This window comes from Triticum aestivum, chromosome 3A (assembly GCF_018294505.1).
Source record: "Triticum aestivum cultivar Chinese Spring chromosome 3A, IWGSC CS RefSeq v2.1, whole genome shotgun sequence".
In the NCBI taxonomy this organism is placed as follows: Eukaryota; Viridiplantae; Streptophyta; class Magnoliopsida; order Poales; family Poaceae; genus Triticum; species Triticum aestivum.
In genome coordinates, this window is record NC_057800.1 from 743,635,982 (window position 1) to 743,651,135 (window position 15,154).

A 15,154-nucleotide genomic window follows, 5' to 3' on the forward strand; every position below is an offset into this window, starting at 1 on the left:
ATTCTAGGTAATGTCAATTTCAAACAGTAAATTAGCTCTCATATCCAAGTTTTGTTTTCACGCAGTAATCTAAACAATTTTTTTAGGGTCGATCTAACCAAACCTATAAACCTCCAGTTGTGTTGAGTACATTTTAAACAGTGCATTTGGAATGAAGGTAGTACAAAATATGTGTATCAAATTAACACCATTTACAAATGATTGTTCAGCTCAAGAGTTCAATTTGAACACTATATCAGTCTAATAACATTGACAAACAAACTCAAGACCTCCTCATTATAGATGTGGAGAACTTCGTAGGATGTCTGAGGCGCTACCAACAACATATTGTGGGCTGAATAAGGAAGTTATTTTCTAAATTAATTTGTATTATTGATTATTTCATAAGATGAAGAACACACAAGTGGCGGGCCACTCTACTAGTTAATAGATAAAAGTAGCAGCATTTATGTCACCAGATATTTATTATATGATGAACCTAAAATACTACTTTGGCACCACAAACGTCGGTACCCTTTTTTTTGTCATACTACCTTGGTCCTGGTTTAGTCCCATCGTATTTTGGATTATATTTTGATTATGATTTTAACTAATAAAAAACTTTCTCCATCCCATAATATAGGACATTTTTTGACACTAGTATAGTATAAAAAATATTTTACATTATGGGACAGATGGAATATAAGTTATACATAGCAAACAATAAAATCTTTGAAATTAGATTCAAATACGAATCTAATAATATAATTTTTTGTCACATGCATAGACATTTTGATAGTAAATATGTGGTCAAACTTTGACCCAGACTATAACAGTGACTGAAAAATCAGGACGAAGATAGTACGTCCAAAACAGACTAAAAAACAAAGTATTAACCCAAACAGACAAAACGTTCGTAAAAGCGGACATGATTTGGGTCTTTGGTTGGAGTTTCCTTAGAGCATCTACAGCTGGACTAGGCAAATCTGGCCCTCAAACGCTCGTGGATCATCGAGCGTCTCTGTATGCAGTGACCGATCGGTCCTCAAATTTACTCATCTGCATCTGGATATCTCAGACTAGAAATTTTAAATCTATACAACGGATAAGATACACGTACTACGTAGATTAACTACCCTAATCTTTGTTGGAGGTGTCCACTACTTCTGTGCCCGGCTCCGGGTACCTGGGCGGCAGCCGCAGCTCCGGCTCCTCCGTATCGGCCTTCGCATCCAACTCTGCTTCGACCTCGTCGAAGAGCGTGTTGGTCGCTGCTCGTTCCTGCCGGATGGACTATCGGTCGGCCTTCACATAGGCCTCATCCTTGATGGACTCCAGGATAGGCTCTGGCTGGCAGGGCGAAGAGGAAGGAAGTGGATGGACTGTGGTTGGAGAACGTCGGGCGGCTTAAATAGCTGGATTTGGCCACGGACGGCGAGCCGGAGCGGTGCCACACGGCTTTCACACCCCCACCGGAGGAGACATCTGTCGAACCGCCGAGTTGCCAGGCGATTCCGCCTGGGACCCCTTGATCAGTCTGACGTGACAGACACACATGGGTGTGCCCCATATCCGTCTTGTATTTGGGCTGGATATGAGGGGTGCCGATCAGCCTGGGCTTTGAGGCCATTTGAGAAGCCCCGATGGGTCGCACTTTGATGATCAGTCAGTGACTGGGCCATCCGTCCGAAACGTTTGACGTGGGTTTTGGGAGTCCGGCCGCAGAGAGCAGAGCAGACTAGAAGAGGAGAGGGAAGTGAGGTGATCGATCCGCTGTTGCGCAACAAGCACCGAGCGATTCCATCTGCTTCTTTCTTGGCAGCATTGTGGTCCCGAATGCACGCACAGCGAGTGGGCATGTCAAATAATTAATTTGTACGAACGCAGCTTAAATGTATTATAATCTACATCATCTTTAGTCTTGAATTTTCTACACGTACATTTTCTTAATCATACATCAAAATCACTATCATGATATTTGTTGAACCATGTGTTTTAGATATATCTACCATAAATATGTATGACTATAAAATATATACAAGGATTAGAAAATAATTCCTGCTACAAAATACAATTTTAATTTAACAGAACGCACGGGTATATTTTAATAATATCCATTACAAATATAGAACTAATAAATAATACAACATTAAAATTGTTATGTGGTTAACTGTACCAAATATATAAATAATGAAAAGTTATACTCCTTAATAAATATGCATGCAAAGTATAAATATTTTGTATAAAATATATTTGTGTTGGACCCAAATTTATATTTGAACGACATTGGTTGACACACACTTTTGAATATGCGAGATAAATAATTAAGATCAAATATATAAAAAGATTTTAATAAAATAATAACTGTCTGATAAAAGGTGTACCGTGCATATTTGAGTATGAGAGATAATAGCGTTTACATGATATAGAGTAAAATAATTCTTATGAACTCATGAGTTGAATTTTTTTATCTTAATCTGCACTGGTCTAACACTAATTTCAACAGTTTAAAAAATTAACTGCTTCAAATTATATGTTGTTATATTTTTTTGTATTGTTTTTTAATTCGTATAAATAGATTTATATTTTTATTTATTAACAAAATCAAGTTTGCCAAGTTATGTCAAAACACGAAAAGACATAATTTTGAAAATATTATACTAATTGTTTATTTATATATAATTTTTTTGGTCTAAATCATATAAAGGCATCTGAGAAATATATTCATCTCTCAATCAACTAAGTCATGCAGGCTGATATGACTGAAATGTATTAATAATTTTTTATTATTTCATGCTTTTATAATATTTTGTATAACAATTTTATTATGGGTGTGTCTAGGGCACATCTAGATGTGCTCTATTATTGCACATCTAAGTGAGTGAATGAAACATAAAGAGAAAAAGAAAAAAGAAAAAGAAAATATCCACACGAATCTCGACGTAAAATCAATGACATAGAACTTAGATGTGCGATACTTATGGCACATCTAGATGTCCTTTAGGAAAACTGTTTTATTATCTTTTATGGAGTAACCTATTAATTTGATGCACAGAGCCAGTTATTGTTTTATGCATGTTTTTGATTTTCAAAAAATCAATATCTATAGAGCTCAAAACACCCCTGGCCTCCACGTAGCCAAACCGGATGGTCATGGGCCCGCCCTCATGGGGTAGCCGCGTGGGGCCAATAAATAACCTAAACCAAAAGGGACGAATATACACTAAGAGCAACTCTAGCAGACCCCGCAAAACGTGTTTGCGGTACCACGAAGATCGCGTTTGCGGGTCAAAAATTAGCGCGGCAGAACAGAACCCGTATCTAAACCTGCATAATTTGAAAAAACACTTTCGCAAGAGAAATTGCACAAACATAGTTCATCACATACTACATAGTCCATCACATGATCAACAAACTATAAGCATAGTTATACTCCCTCCGTTTTTATTTAGTTCGCATATTAGCTTTGGTCAAAGTCAAGCTTTACAAACTTTGACCAAGTTTATATACAAAAATATTAAGATATACAATAACAAATCAACAACATTAGATTTATTATTAAATGTACTTTCACATCGTATAGATTTATTATGATAAATGTCTATATTGTTTTTCTATAAACTTGGTCAAACTTTACGAAGTTTGACTTCAGTCAACTCTAATATGCAGAGTAAATAAAAACGGAGGGAGTACTACATACTACGTTAAACTTGTACTAGAGGGGTCGGATCTAACGGCGGCCAGGTCGCGGCAAATGGACGATGCCGTGGAGGAGCCGGACGCTCAATCCTCCTCGCCGGAGCTGCACAGGTCGACGTACTTCGCCGCCTGCTCCGCGCGGATGCGGCGCCACTCCTCGGCCTTCTCCTTAGCGGCGAGGTTGGCGGCGACCGCCTCCCGCCACTGGAGGGCTTCGAGCTCCTCGGCGTGGCGCTGGCGCTCCGTCTCCTCGCGCACGCTCCGCTCGGCGATGGCGGCCGCAACAGCGTCGACGTTGGCGACATAGTCTTCCGGCCCGATGACACGCGACAGCCGAGCGGAGCGGGCTCCTAGGGCTCCTCCTTCACGAGGACGAAGGCGAACGCGTCCGGCTCCTCCTCGTCCTCCGACCACTCCCTCTTCACGGGGAGAAGGCCCGCGCCGGAGGAGGAGAAGCTCCCGGCTTACAAGGACCTCGAGGAGGAGAAGGATGCGTGCCGGCGGTCGTACTCCGCTGTCTCGCTCCGCTGGAAGCTCGCCGGCGGCGACAGGCCGCGGTTGGTCCATTTCCGGGCCCCGCGCCGCTGGAGTTGCTCTAAGCCCTTAAATAACAAAAACAGACAACCTCCACATCACAAAATGGAAAAACACCACATTAGCTGACGCAGAAGAACGACGACAGTAAAATGAACAAAGAAACAAAACCCCAAGTAGCCAAAGTGCAATGTGTTGTGTCGACAATTGTCATGCCCCAAAAGACCCACCACCTTTAATGCCACCAAAAGAAGAAGGCGCTCTCACCAACCCCCATTTTGTTCTTATCATTGAAGGTACTTTATTGTGACACAACATAATAGTAAAATTGAGGTAAATAATACAGTTGCATAAAATCAAGGAGGCATATCATGAATTGTCGCCATCATTTTTTCGCGATACCAGCAGCTACATGCATTGGGCTAGAAATTTCACTGCCGCCTCTGCAGAACCATATCCTCTGTGTCAAGGCGCCGTCCATAGATTGCATCTCACCGCCAAAAGAAAACTAACCGGAGTGAGAGCCATCGGAACCCATAAAGGAGCCTTTCGAATGCTTCCCGCAACCTCGCCAGAAGGAGCCGCCGGCAGTAGGCACCCAATATAGAGAGACGAACCCTCATGAAGATCCTTCAGTGGCCACTATAGTCTGCAACTCGGGTGAGATAGCATCACCACATGCAGGAACTTCCTTCCCATCCAAGGAAACTAATCTAAGGCTATACCACCGCACGCATCAGCGACCTGTCCATGCCCACTCTCTGTAAGGGAACCCCGACGGGGAAGCTATTCTACGTTATCGCTACACCTTCCCGACTGCGAGCAACCGTGTTGCCATGATCTGTAGTGTTGCCACCTAGAGAATTCCCCACACCAGCTCACACTTCCGCATGCACCTTTAAAGGCGTAATACCAGGTGTAGAGGCCAACTGTACAGGCTCAGTCACACTTGAAGTGGTCTTCGGATCCCTGGATGATTTCCGAAGCGAGGAATTGATCTTCAACATAGTCCCATTCCGCAGTGGCTATCATGCACTGCTCGGACGAACCACATTCGCCAAATTCAATGCGGTACCGCACTATGCATACCTTAAGCTCAAGATGCAGGCCCTCAATGGAGTAATTACGGTCAATGGAAACACCGAACGCTCCCTCTGAACGAGGAGCACACGGCGGCGCTTGCAGCGGAAGTACAAAGCAGCCTCTCCAGGAAGTTCTCCAGTCCGGTCATTAAACGTCCGGACACCGTCAAGCGCGCTTCGGAGTAACCTACACAAGACGCCTGGCACATTCCGAGCAGGCGTAGCAATGCCGCCCCAACCCCAACCCTCGCAAAAAGGCGACGTCAGTACTTCGCGTCCATAACTACGCCTGGAATACCATGGGCATAGGGGGAGGGGCACCATCCCGGCATGCCCAAAACACGGCTTAAACCACACCAGGGGCTGCCGATTCTTTACTTTTCTCTTACTTCGAGGACTCTACTCTTCGGAAGGCCTGTTCGGCAGTTTCATTGCCGCACAAAAGATGCAAGGACCAGGGAAGAAGACAAGCCATGCCGCATACAGAAATCCCAGGTGGTCTCTATCACGAGCAGTATACCTATTTCGCATACTATTCCGCAGCTTGCCCCCTGGAGCAGACATGTTAAATAGTCCAACTTTTCGTTTATCGCATTACTTGTATCGTTCTGCTTTGATCGCAGCTATTTTCAATAAACAACGCATAGCTGTTTGTCTATTTTTTGCATTATCTTTTTATAAATAAATGTTCCCTAACGACATGTTGCACCCGTACAACTTGGTACGGCCAAAATACGCCAAGGGGCTTTTGCACCCCCTCAATATGGTGTGAGAAGTCTGAACACTTCCACAAGTGTGGCACCCGAACTTATAGCACTATATGCATCGGCTCCGAATCATGTCTTGGGTCAATAGTTGGGTTTGCCCGGCTCCTATGTTTTGGTGCCTTGCGCTCCACTATATCGGCTAAGGTAGCACTAGGAGAACCACTGCGATTGTGCCCCAGTTGAGCTGGGCCGAGCACCTCAGTGGAGAAAGCTAAAACTAACTGTCATGATGAAGCGAGAGCTGGTCGCTGTTCGAGAGGTTTTTTCGAGTCCGTAAAGACATATGCAGCTTAGGGCGAAGAGTCGGCTCTGTCCGGACAAGGCGTGGATAGCGCCCCGAACTCGGTTCTTCCGAATACTAGGGGCTTCACCGAAATTTTAAATTATAGAATTTCTATGGCTAAGTGAGAGTGTTCACGCATTATAGTCCGATTGCCTCGTTCATTGGGTTGAGCGCCTCCCTCGAAGGACCCAAATATGGGAAAAAGAGCGCCCAGGTTTATCCCCGAACACCCCAGCACTAGCGGCAAGGGGGTAGAAGCCGACGACTCGCCATCTCTCAGTATTGATAAACAGCCGCACAGAAGGTAATATTTTAAATTCAAGCAGCATTGCTCAGCGCATATGAACAAGTTTTCAGCGCACAGGACAAAACACGAGCGAGTTTTACTCAAAAATTACATCCCTAGTACATTCATCCGCCACAAGGCGGGCACCCTTCAGAAGCATCCTTATAGTAATTTTCGGGCTTGTGATGCTCTTTCCCCGCTGCTGGGCCCGTCCTTCACAAGCTTCTCCGCATCCAGCCTGCCCCAGTGCACCTTAGCATGGGCAAGGCCCTACGGGCACCTTCAATACATATGGAAGCGCTTGATGACTTCGAGCCTTGGACAGGCCTCCACCAGCCACCGCACCAGCCCGAAAATAGCTCCCAGGCAGAGCCTCTCCAGGCCACAACCGAACTAGGAGGCCCTTCATGGCCTGTTCGCCCGCCTTGTGGAGCTCGACCAGTTGCTTCAGCCTGGTCGCTCAGGGGCACAGGGTGTCCGGCCTCAGCATACTGAGACCAGAACACCTTCTCCGTCGAGCTGCCCTCCTCGCTCGATAGAATGCGGCGGCATCGGATACACTCCGGGGAAGATCTGCAAATGCCCCTGGAGAGCTCCGGCTTCGGGTAAGTATCAAGTAACTCACGTTTACGTGTTTACTTTGCCATAAAGAATGCCTTACCCGCCGCTATCTCTTCACCTCATCCAACTCCATGAGGGTCTTCTGGGATTCGGTCTTGGCAGACTTGGCATTTTCAATAGCCGCCGCGAGCTCGGAAGCTCGCGTCTTCGAGTCAAGCTCCAAACTCTCATGTTTCTTCATGAGAACCTGGAGCTCTTGCCGCACCTTGCCAACCTCAGCCTCATACCTCTCCCGCTCGGTGCCGGCTCCGCGGCCACACTCTTCTCGGCTTGAGCAGCGCTTGCTTAAGGGTCGCCACATCAGATGTGGCCCCTACAATAGCCATGTTAATCCTGTCATTTCTTGCAATTGCACCTTTTTATATAAATATTCAACCAAGGTATTTCTTGCCTTCATTGTCCTCGAGCTGCTTCTTGGCATGCTCGAGCTCTTGCTCGACCTTTCGAGGTCCTGCTTTAGCATGTCCACTTCCGCAGTCAGTGCAGCGGACGCAAGCAGAGTAGCCTGCACATGCAATATTGATTCATTTTGTTAGACTCCTGCGAATTCTGTTTGATCCTCTATTCGGCTTTTCTTCCCAAACGCCAAACAGAGCATCAAGAACTACTGTCTATGCCGGTACTATTATTTACACTTTCTTTAACTTACCTCGAAGCCTGTCAAAAGGCTACTTACAAGCTTCAGTTAGTCCGTTTTTTGCAGACTGAACCTTCTGGACCACCGCACTCATAATAGCGTGTTGCTCCTCGTCGATGGAGGCGCCTTGGAGCGCCTCCAGCATATTGTCCGGCGCCTCCGGTTGGACGGAGGCCGCCAGCACGGTGGACTTGCTCCTCTTGGAAGGAGGTCCCCCGCCGGACTCCGGAACCTTTGAAGGTTCCGGAGCGGTGTCCGGCCTAGAGCCAGACTTGGAGCCCTGGGGGGTTTTCATCCCCCTTACTCCTGGAGTCCGGGAGGTCGCCTCGCGGCGCCTCCAGGACCACTCCTCCCGGATTGGAACCTGTTGGACAACACTTCAGTGTCGTCCGTAGGACGGGGGGAGGAAGCCGTCGAAGTGAGTTCACGTCGACGAGTCCAGTGAGCCGCTCGACGACGCGTCGAGCCGGTCTTTGGGTGGGCTGCATAAACACATTTGACATAAGGGAAAGTTGTGCAATAAACGAATACTATGAATCACTCCGGTATCCGGATACTTACGATTTTGCCAGGGGCTTGGCCCTGGGCTGCCACTCGTCTCCGCCGTCGTCGGCGTCGGCGGAGTAGTCCGGAGGAAGGGTTTTCCCCTTCTTGGACCCTCCGGCCTCCTCAGAGAGGGCGGCCTTCCTTTTCTTCTCTCCTCCCGCTGGAGGGGGAGAGGTTTCTTCTTCTTCCTTCTCGTCTTCGCGAGGGGAAGGCGCTTCGGGACCGTCGGATGATGAATCCAACACCTCCTGGCGCCGGGCGCTCTTTCGAGTCCACGTGGCCCTTTTCATGGCCTTCTTCTTCGGCACCACATAGGGTGCCGGAACCAGCAGCCTCGCCAAGCGAGCGTCCGCTGGGCCTTCGGGCAAAGGGCCCGGACAGTTGATCTGTCCGGACGTCACCTGCCAATCCTGTCAGAGGAAAGGGAGCTTAGATCCCGCATAGAGTCAAACTATGGAAAACTGATACCCTGTAAAAGGAAAAAACAGCTTACCGCGAGCGCGTGACGCTGCATGCTGAATCCGCGATCCTTGGTAGCGGATGCAGGAGCCTCGGCGCCCTTGAAAAGCATCCTCCAGGCATCTTCGTACGTCGTGTCGAACTCCCATAGATTGAAGGCCCGTTGTTGACACGGGAGGATCAGGCGGATGAGCATAACCTGGACTACGTTGACAAGCTTGAGCTTCTTGTCCACCAGGGTTTGGATGCATGTTTGGAGTCCGGTCAGCTCTCCTTTTTACCCCAAGACAGGCATATCTCCTTCCAGGAGGTGAGCCACGTAGGGGTGCCGGATCGAAACTCAGGGGGTGCAACCCATTCGGCGTCGCGCGGCTCGGTGACGATAAAACCACCATGATTGCCACCCCTTCAGGGTCTCCACAAAGGAGCCCTTGAGCCACAGGACGTTGGCCATCTTGCCAACCATGGCACCACCGCACTCCGCCTGGCTGCCGCGCACCACCTTTGGCTTGACGTTGAAAGTCTTAAGCCATAGGCCGAAATGGGGGCGGATGCGGAGGAACGCCTCGCACAGATGAACGCCGAGATGTTGAGGACGAAGTTTGGGGCCAGATCGTGGAAATCCAGGCTGTAGTAGAACATGAGGCCCCGGACAAATGGATGCAGAGGGAAGCCCAGTCCGCGGAGGAAATGGGGGAGGAATACCACCCTCTCATGGGGCCTAGGAGTGGGGATAAGCTGCCCCTTTTCGGGAAGCCGGTGCGCGATGTCGCTAGCCAGATATCCGGCCTTCCTCAGCTTTTTGATGTGTCCCTCCGTGACGGAGGAGACCATCCACTTGCCTCCCGCTCCGGACATGACTGGAGAAGGTTGAGGTGGTAGTGCGGACTTGGGCGCTGGAGCTCGAGTGCGCAAGAATGGATAGGCAAAGGAGGAAGAAGGCGTGGGTGAAAAGGTGAATCCTTATCCCCTTATATGGGTGGACGCAACTACGTGTCCCCACCAGCCTGATAAAACTCGCTTATCTCCAAGCGCTATAATGAATGGCGCGGTTGGGTTACCCACGCCTGTATTGATGAGAATCCCGGAATAAGGGGACACGATCTCTGCTTTAACAAGAAGTGCCAAGGAAACCGCCTCGCATAACGCGCTAAGATGGGACAGTAAAATGGTTCGAATAAAAGCTTGGCTGTGGTGTGATGTCACACTACGGAGTACGTCCGCAGATTAGATTTGTGTAAATATTATTCTCTCTATGGCAATATGTGGAAACTTATTTTGCAGAGCCGGACACTATCTTTGTGTTCAAAATCTTCTATGAAGTACTTGGAGGAGGAACCCGTCTTGCAATGCCGAAGGCAATATGCGCGCTGGACTCGTCGTCATTGAAGCATGGTTCAGGGGCTACTGAGGGAGTCCTGGATTAGGGGGTGTTTGGATAGCCGAACTATACCTTCAACCGGACTCCTGGACTATGAAGATACAAGATTGAAGACTCCGTCCCGTGTCCGGAAGGGACTTTCCTTGGCGTGGAAGGCAAACTTGGCGATACGAATGTTCAGATCTCCTACCATTATAACCGACTCTATGTAACCCTAACCCTCTCCCGGTGTCTATATAAACCGGAGGGTTTTAGTCCGTAGGACAACATACACATCAACAATCATACCATAGGCTAGCTTCTAGGGTTTAGCCTCTCTGATCTCGTGGTAGATCTACTCTTGTACTACCCATATCATCAATATTAATCAAGCAGGACGTAGGGTTTTCACCTCCATCGAGAGGGCCCGAACCTGGGTAAAACTTCGTGTCCCTTGCCTCCTGTTACCATCCGGCCTAGACGCACAGTTCGGGACCCCCTACCCGAGATCCGCCGGTTTTGACACCGACACTAACCCTAACCCTAACTCTGTTCCACCATTATGCACTTACAAAGAGCTGAGGATCCATTGAAACCATGTTGATGTCCTCGTCCGAGCTCTCCTCGTCCATTCCAGGATGGCATCCTCAACTTCTAGCGGCAGCAATGGCCGCGGCGGCGACAGCGATAGGCTAACCTAGCTCACAGCACCAGGGAGAGGGGAGAGGATGAGGATGAGTGAGAGCGAGCAAGGAGGAAGAGAATGAGCGAGTGGCTGAGCTCGCTCGCTCTCACTTATTGGCCGACCGACAGCCGACGTCCCGACAGCGGACGGGCCGTTAACGGCCGTCAACGCGCGCTGGCCGCCCGTTAGCCCGCGTGGCAACTGTTCGCGGGCCCAACCGGTCAGAAACGTGGTTAGCGCGGGCGAAGCGAGCGTTTTCGCGAGTTGGTAGTTTTTTGCCACGGTTTAGGAAAAATTTGGTAGTTTTTCGCACAAAATCATAGAGTGGTAGTTTTTCGTCATGTTTCCGGCAAATGTGGTAGTTTTTGGCTAAATACTCCCTTATTGTTAACTTAGACCCAATTATATACTTCTAACACTCCCTCGCGGTCATAGCGGGACCGAAGCAGGCGATTGCGACTGAAATTTGAAGTCTTGCTCTTCTGCCCGTCTTCTCCGTTGTGCCATCATTAACTGTGTCTCTGATAGGTCAGTACCTGGGGCTGTGACAGCGTCCCCTTCTGGTGCCTTTCTTGTCTCTCGTCTATTGCCTCCCGCTATCACAGCGGAGTGCCATGGATGCATGATGACGTGGAGGCTATTAATTGGAGTTGCTACTAATGAGTAACTGTAGACGTAACTATGTATGTCAATGTTAAGGTAGCCGATCATGATGTAGTTGTGGTCTAGGTAGTCATGGCCGATGACGTAGTCATCGTGGATGATAAACCCGCACAAAGCCGGAGACACAAAAATTGCACTATGTTCTATGTGACGGCGGCACAGAGCTGCAGTCATAGACGATGCACCTTGCGGATGTCGAAGTGTGTTGTCGATGTAATTCCGCCGGTTTTTCCAGGACCGAAGGAAACCCGACAAGCACTCACCGGTTTTTCCAGGACCGTGTGACCGTGAAAGGGGTCAATACTACAGTGATGCCGTGTTGATGTGGTCGTGTCGTCGTGCATGACGCGATTTATGTCATCGTCATGACATGTCTTGCAGTAATATTGTCGGAGGATGCTAGAGAGTCCGTCTTGTGCACAATGTGCCGGCGGTGTATTTAGACGAAGACCACGCTGATGAAGGCCTTTGCAAGAAGATGTCGGCAACTTAAACTGATAAGTACTCCAACAAAAGACCGTGGCAGCTAGTTCTTGTATTAACCCACAAGCTTTATGAGACAACATAGTAACTAGGTAGAATTAAAACGACAAGCACATTAAAACATTGTGACAGCTGGATTTTTATAAGCACGGCCAAGCTTTTATGAAACAACGACACAATTTGGTAGAACTGTTTTTTTTTGGCAGGCACAATTTGGTAGAACTAAACTGACAACCGAGTAGAACAAATCATTTGTGGCTAATTTTACGATAGGGTGTGTCTAGATCTCATCTAGACGTGACATAATTATGTCACATCTAAGTTTTAGATTGCTATGCTAGTCCTTCCGTGAATTAACTTCAACTGTTTTCGATCAATCTACCCATGTTCAGTTTGGGAAAAAATGTTGAAGGAGCATATAGAACTTTGAGTTACCAACGACTATTTTCTGTCCATGAAAAATATTCATGTGTTGATTCTTTTTTGTGGGTGACATATGTTGATTTATGCCAAGTTAAACATTCACATAACTCATTATAATCTTCCTGAAATTTAAAAAGTGCATACACACTATTTGAAGAAAACAAGCGGCTGGCGCTCACACACGCATGCATGCAGTTTTGTGGTCTAAATTTTGTCTTTATTCATGACATGACATATACTAACAAAATGGTCACATGGGTTGGTCAGCGCATTTAATTCCATATTTGTTGGATGTGCATGTGCATTTATTCGGGTTTTCAAATTTTTAAAAAGTCATATATTTCAAACCGTGTGTCGGAATTCAGATCTGTTTTCACCATTAAAATCCTCGCGAAGAGATCTTTGAAGCTAGATCCTGCATGGGTATGTTTTGATGAAAAAAATTGATGCAAAATTTGGTGCCATATGGTGCAATTCTATTACTACATCGTGCAATATTAGTACAACATGGTGCAACTTTTTTCAAAACCGTCTTTTAAAGTTGCATGATCGAAATTCTATGAGATTTGCAACCTAGCGACCATGACAACCAATATTTAGTGATGTGCAGATGGTCTACTACCCAGCCAACTACCTAGTAGGCAATGTGCAATCCTCCCCTTCCCTATTCGTGGATGATATCGTTTTTCATTGTTGTCATACCATGCCCCACCTACCCTACCAGTTATATGTGCAACTTACTCTGTTGGTTCAACTAACTTTCTAGTAGTCGATGGGCAATTCATTTTCCTCCATACTTGTGTATATGTAGTTTTAGTTGGCAGGGGCAATAGACGTAGTTGCACGTAATCTGCTAGGCAGTTGGCCAGGGCAACAGATAAAGTTGCACATCTCATCAACATGAATTTGTTGGATGGTGAAAAATGCACATCCATAAGACCAATGAGGGTAGAGAAAAGTTGTGTATAGGTGAGACCCTAAAGATGCACATCTCACTAGTTAGGATGGATGGGAAGAGGTGCTAGCAATGAAAACTACACATCCACGGGTACGGAGAAAAGTTGCACATCGACTGTTAGGTAGTTGGCTGGGACAATTTTCGAAGTTGCACATCCACTGCTTGGCAGTTGACCGAGGTAGCAAACAGTGAAAGCTGCACTTCCAACTAGAGAGGAAAAGGTGCACATCGACTACTAAGCACTTGGTTGGGGCAGCAGATAAAGTTGCACATCTCACTTGATAGTGGGTAGTTTGAGGCGAGGTGCCATCAGTGAAAATTACACATCCATGGATAGAGAGAAACTTGCACATCGACTATTAGGTAGTTGCACATCAACAACTAACCCGTTGCACAAAATGGGGACAAAATCACACAAAAAAAAGCTTGTTGAAACATATCCATGCAGGATCTAGTTTTGAAGAGCACATCACGAGGATTTCAACGGTAAAAGCGGATATCAATCTGATGTTTGGTTCAAAAGTTATGGCTTTTTTAAAATTTTAAAATCTGAATTAAATGCTTTCGCACATGTTCTCCTGCATGCCTTTGCAATTTTGTTTAAACATGTTGTATAGTCTTTGTCTTTTTTTGCTAGGAAGACAAAATATTTCCTAATATGTTTGATTAAGACAAAAACATACTAAAAAAGAAAGGCTGCCATGGGAGTGCTACTGAGCCAACGGCCGCTCGGTAGACACATCCTATAATCTTTTACTAGATAACATGAAAATAATTACTTGAGATATCCGCAAAAAACTTATTTCTTGAGATATTTTCATCATCTCTCAAAATTGTTCAAAAAAATATTTCATCATAAAAAATCCATAATAAGATATTTTTTACCCACTACCAATCTAAGGCAAGAATGCATATATGAGATGAAAAATAAATCAACTACTTATAGTTCCTTGCCCTCAACACACCACACCTTCTCTATTCAGGAGCTTCAAGGCCTGACTCGCCACACGTTTTCCTGGCAATGGCTTACTGCGGTCTGGGCACTCGGGCGGCTTTACTGGGGTTAAGGAGGACACCTTTGTGTCTGATGATATGGACCGTTGTGAGTTCTTACTTAGCATAGCCCTCACTGATAGATGATTGGACCTAAGTTGGGAGGTGATAATCTTCTACAGCCCGGTTGGTCATGGCAGTTTTCGGCTTTCTTGACAGATCTGAAGGTCAAGGTTGAGCGAAGCCCCATTTCTATTATCATGGTTGGGGACTTCAATTTGATCTCGTATCATGTGGACAAAAGTTTGGCTAGTCTGGACATCCCGCGCATGCAACTTTTCAATGATTGTATTACTGAGATGGCCCTTTGGGAAATTGCCCGCGTTGTGGCTAGGTTCACCTGGACTAATAAGCAGCGTGGATCCGGAGTGTCATGCTTCGGGTCCTAGTGTTCGTTTAGTGGGAGGTGAATTTTTTGTTATGCAACCTGAGAGCCGTTATGCAGATTAGCTTTGATCACTCCCCTTTGCTTCTCTGGTCGTGTGAGGGTTCACCACCTATGCCAAAGCACCACCAGCACCACCCAGTTCAATTGGTTTACGATTGAAAAATTAACAGTTTGATCGAGATGTGCAGATTGTGGGTGATAATGCGATCAAGATCAAACGATGGCATGACCGTTCAAATATGTCGCTA